Source organism: Gavialis gangeticus, unplaced genomic scaffold (genome assembly GCF_001723915.1).
Source record: "Gavialis gangeticus isolate Ggan-Ray unplaced genomic scaffold, GavGan_comp1, whole genome shotgun sequence".
NCBI lineage: Eukaryota > Metazoa > Chordata > Crocodylia > Gavialidae > Gavialis > Gavialis gangeticus.
This window is the reverse complement of record NW_017729031.1, coordinates 93,067,670-93,073,597: the sequence shown is the minus strand read 5'-3', so window position 1 is coordinate 93,073,597 and position 5,928 is coordinate 93,067,670.

Here is a 5,928-nt window from a genome sequence, read left to right as displayed (position 1 = left end):
CCCCCCCCCCCCGCTTTTTAAGTCCCTCGCTGCACCCACAAGCCTCTATGTCAAAGATAAGAATTGTAATCCTTTGTAGTCTGCCAGCAAGGCTGCTCCACTGTCAGAAGTGTCACTGTTGAGCAACCCAAAGCACTCCCTTTCACTTCTAATACATGCTGCTAGGCTGGTGAGAAAAACCACATACACCAAGTCAGTTCTAGCCTGTTCTGCACAGGTTCATACTTGCACCCCTTACCCTTGTCTGTGCACCTCACCAGGGTCACTTGCACAGCACAGTGGTATGGCTATTAGCATGGCAGGACAGAGAGATGCATTATGAGCTGGCAGTATGAGATCTCATAAAATGAAAGTATCTGTAAATACAGAATTCTTTACTTGGATCTAACCTCATGATGAACAAGTGGCTTTGTATGAATTGCAAAAAACTGTTAATGAATCTATATCATTTTATATGAACACTATGTGCATGCATGTGTGTGTGTGTGTGCGCACGCGTGCGCATGATGGGAGATTGCCTATGGAGTTTAGGCTGCTAAGCAAGCAAGAAACAGTTGAACAATGACCTAGATAAAGAAGGATTCCAGCAAACAACCACAACAACCAAGTTTATAGCTATGAAGAGGCAATTCCCCAGACAGCCTTGGTGACAGCTAGTTTGCCAAAGCAGAGAATCTGGAAATCAAAAGATACCAATCTGCTACAAGATCCACATACCAGAAAGAAAGCTTGAGAAAAAGTTGTCAGCTGTTTCAGGCTGACAGAGGCAGGGGTCTACAGTAAGGAAGCTATACCTTGAGGGGAAATATTAGGAGCAGGTAAGACAATACCCAGGTATGATAAATCTCTGTTACTTTAAGATCATTTCTTTGAATGCTTAGAACCTTTTGGCCAAATCACCCTTTGATCCAAAACAAGTAGCTACTTTTTACATTAAAACCACCCATTTGCAGCAGGGGTCATGTGGAAGAAGTGCTATGGGACTGTGTAATTATAGACAGTATCTTAATGTGCATAACAAGTAAAATGCATGATGGAGTAGGGTGGTGTAGCTGTGTAACCTTTCTGCCAAGTATTACTGGCAGCAAAAAAAAAAAAGCCAGGTGCAGAGAGTTAGGTGTTTATCTGAGAATTAAAAAGCATGCCACCACAAGCTTCCTGGATTTTTTTGAAAATATTAGCCACCCTCCTGGAGTGTTGCCTTAATGGTTACATACAGCAAGTTCCTATATGAAAGAAAGAAAAACTGTACTGGTGGAAGGGGGCGGGGGGAACACAACATTAACCTGAGAAAACACAGCAACACTGAATTAGCCATACCTTTAAAGGGAGAGGAAGTAAAATGCCCACCCCTGCAGTACCTTGGATAGTAGTCTTTTGCCTCAGCATCTCTACCTACCAACCAGGAAATGTTCTCCTCTCCCTCCCACCACATCCCAGCTCCAGTGCTCCACACTCAGTTTGTCATCAGTTTGTGATGAATTCCCAGTGCCTGGTAATTGTGCTCAAGCAGGACTATTTCCATCTGCAAGAGAAAGCACTACCTGGCTTCTGTGAAGAGACACTTTGCTATGACCAATACCAATCTGCATTGTCTTTTACTTTGCCAAAGCCTCTAGCAAGAAGGTCATGCTCATGCACTGCCAAAGTTAGCCCTATGGCATCTCCTCTCTCTCTGTCAGGGCTCGGTTTTTAAGTCAGAATGACAAAATCTCATTTTGCCTGCACTGTCCCACATTTCATTGGATTTCAAACCCAAATTCAGCAATCCAACCACAGTAGTCTTAGCTGGCATTGCGCTACAAAAGCAGTCCAACAGCGCAGAGACCCATGCAGAACTCATGCAACCAGCAGCTAACTTCTTTCTTTGAAAGTACAAACCCTCTTTCATTGTGTTTTCCATGTGTTGAAAGTCCATTGCCCAGTGTTACACAACTGAGGCCCTGGCTATGATAAACCTTTGCTCAGAGCAAGAGATGCTGACCAGTTACCCAGTAATCATACAGGAAGGGTAACTTTTGATTACTCTTTCAGCCAAAATACAGTCATAGGGTGTGTTAAGGCATGCTGGTTAGGCTTGCTCACATTAATAGGGGAAGATTTTATCTGGCTCAGTCTATGAACTTGTGACCACAGGTATGCAGAGACATTATAGGGACTGAGCAATGGGGACTGAATGTGAGCCAGCTCCTGGGGCACCAAGCCACCACAAAGAGTCTGGACTTCATTGTAGGGTCTGGCCTCAACTGTCTTTTTAGGAGGCATCTGGAAGAAGCTCAGAGGTACATAGTAACATTTATTCTGTAGCTATAAACCCCATATGAAGTGCCTGTATACTATGGAAAGACAGACAGACCCAATCTACAGTACAGGGGTAAACAAGTGCATCTCCCAACAAAACCCTTGGGTGTTGTTTTTAGCCAGCATATGCATTCAGACCTCTAGACCTAGGCTTTTCAAGCTTGGCTTCTGACTGCAGGCTCTAGATGCTCTTAGAGAAATAAATCATCAGCAGTGTTCTTCTGGTGTTTTGCCTCATCTCCCTTTGCTTATGGTTGTTTCAAAGGCTTTCTTGAATGAATGCCTCCATAACATCAAAACAATTCAGCTGTTACAAAGATCATCCCATTCCTCAGTCATAATGGATACTGACAGTTTCAGCTAATCTGAACAATGGCACTGTTATGATTTCTACCCTCTCTCTCCCCCCACCTTCATCTTCACTGGAGTGTTTGGTGTTATGTCAGCTGTTAACAGTAGGAGAGGAGAAAAAAAAAAACCAGATCCCCCATACAATTGCCTATAAGCACCTCTGAAGTAAGGAAGCAAAGCAAAGAGCTGTAAATAGACATTTACCGGCCTTCAGCTTTTTGGACCACGGACCCCTACTTCCAGACAAGAGACATGCTTGGGTGGGATGGGCTACATCTCTCCCCCAAAGGTAAGTGTGTGTTCTTTCAGGTTGGCCGATCTCCTCCAGCGGGCTTTAAACTAGGTTCGTCGAGGGAAGAGGAGGACAAGGACAGATGGATCCATGGAACACTAAACCATGAGATATCCACAAGATCAGCCCAGGTAAGTATCAAAAAAGCTATTAGACAGGAGTATAGGGGAGATCTAGGGGTAGCCACCAGGAGAATTAAATGTATATATACAAATGCAAGCAAGAGGATCTACAACTCTTGCTTGCGAGCAATAACTTTGACCTAGTGGGTCTAACAGAAACCTGGTGGGATTCTACTCATGACTGGGTAGTAGCAATAGAGGGCTATACATTGTATAGGAGAGACAGAGAAGGGAAAAAAGAAGGGGGTGTTGCTCTCTATGACAAAGAACAGTACACATCTTCCCTAATCAAACTGGGACCAGAGGATGGACAAGCAGAGATTCTGTGGGTTAGGATCCAAGGGGGTCAGGGGGGAAAGGGACCTGGTGGTGGGGGTCTACTACAGACCTCTGCACCAGGAGGATGAGCTAGATGGGGAATTTTCCAGGCAGCTCTCAGAGGCTGTGCAGTCTAGAGACATGGTAGTCATGGGGGACATTAACTACCCAGACATACTGGGAGGAACAGTCAGTTAGATCTAACCACTCATGCAGGTTCTTAACTTGCATTCAGGACTTCCACCTAACACAAGAGATAAGGAGTTCCACCAGAGGCAACGCCTTGCTCAACTTGGTGTTGGCCACAAGGGATGACTTCACCCATGGGTAATGAAGAGATTATCGAGTGTCATAGCCAAACCACTAGCAAAGATATATGAGCACTCATGGTGCTTGGGTCAGGTCCCAGAGGATTGGAAGAGGGCCAATGTCATCCCAATCTTTAAGAAGGGGAGGAAGGAGGATCCGGGGAACTATAGACCAGTCAGCCTTACCTCTATCTCAGGGAAAATCCTAGAAAAAATTATCAAGGAACACATCTGTGGGAGCCCACTGGCTAATGTGATGTGGAGGGGTAACCAACATGGGTTTATAGCGGGCAGGTCCTACCCGACTAACCTAGTTTCTTTTTACAACAAGGCCACCAAATGTTTAGATGCAGGAGTCGAGGTGGATGTTATCTATCTGGACTTCAAAAAGGCCTTTGACACGGTACCCCATACCATCCTTATTAATAAACTGAGGAGATTTGCCATAGATGATTATACAATAGACTGCGTAGCAAACTGGCTCAGGGGTCGCACTCAGAGGGTGGTAGTGGATGGGTTGGTGTCAACCTGGAAAGATGTGGGCAGTGGAGTCCCTCAGGGCTCAGTACTGGGGCCAGTGCTATTCAACATCTTCATCAGTGATCTGGATGAGGGGGCGGGAAGCACCCTGTCCAAATTTGTGGATGACACTAAAATGTGGGGTGAAACTAACACCCTGGAAAGGAGGAACCAGATCCAGGATGACCTTGATGGGTTGGGGAAGTGGGCAGTGAACAACAGGATGCAATTCAATAAGGACAAGTGCAAGGTGCTGCACCGAGGGAGGAAGGACTGCCATCATACCTATAGGTTGGGGGGCAGTCTTCCTTAGTGGAGCTGAGAAGAAAGAGATCTCAGAGTCACTGTTGACTCCAGGATGAACATGAGTCGTCAATGTGATAAAGTAGTCGGCAGAGTCAATTGCACCTTGTTGTGCATCCGTAGGTGCTTCACAAACAGGTCCAGGGAGGTGATTCTCCCTCTCTATGTGGCTCTGGGCAGACCACAGCTGGAGTACTGTGTCCAGTTCTGGATGCCGCAGTTCAAGCAGGATGCAGACAACCTGGAGAGGGTCCAAAGAAGAGCCACACGCCTGATTGGAGGCCTGCAGGGAAGGCCTTACAAGGAAAGGCTAAGGGATCTTAACCTTTTCAGCCTCTCCAAGAGAAAAGTTGAGAGGGGACCTTGTGGTGGCATACAAATTCATAAGGGGAGAGCAACCCAAAGTAGGCAATGATCCATTTACCAGGGCACCCCCTGAAATAACAAGGAACAACGGCCATAAGCTATTGGAGAGTGGTGCTCGCCCCATCCTTGGGGGTCTTCAAGAGGAGACTGGACAGGCACCTGGCTGGGATCACATGATTCCAGGTTTGGTGACCCTTTTCTTGCCTGCCAGGGGCAGGGGGTCAGACTAGATGGCCCACTGAGGTCCCTTCCAACCCGCGAATCTATGACATTATAATTTGTGATATTAAGGTCATCTTTGAGTAGCAGCTGCAATTCTACTGAGGCTGAACCAGTACTAGGCAAGGAAGCAAGACAGTGCTGCTTCCACAGGAAGACTCTGCAGTGGCACTAGCAAGCTGGGATGCCTCTACCATGGTTGATCTTCATTCAGTATCAGGCCCACCCTCACATCCAACTGCACGTCCCTCCAGGCTCACCCCTATCCCTACAGCTTTCCCTTAGCACCACCCCTCTAGAGATAATACACCCCATTTTCAAAACTCCATGCAAGAGCAGTATGATAAATTTGGGTGAAATAGGACATTACCAAAGCAGTACCAGCCAGAGGCTCTCGGGCAGCTCTAACTGTCCCTGTGCAGGACCTCCGAGCAAGAAGCAGGCTCCTTGTGGTCTCATCTTCTACTTCAACATAGACAGGAAGGGTGAATTATGGTCCCCTAAGAGTTAAGTGTCCCAAAAGTCTTCTTTTTGATTCTGAACACAGAATTATGATGAACCATTTTTGCCTACAAGCAATATTATTTTTACCAGTGTAAAATAAAAGATACTTCTTTATTAAAGGTTCTGATTAATGTCTTCCCTCAAGAATACAGACAGCAAGACATCAGTGACACTGCTGCTTTTCCAACAGCAATATTAATTCAGCTACTGTATGTTTTAACAGCTTCACTGAAGTCAAACCTTGGCAAATTTACACCAGTTGAGGGCATGTCCCTCTTTCAGGCTTTACTTCATGAAAGCTGTGATTAATCCAGGGTCTAAATGG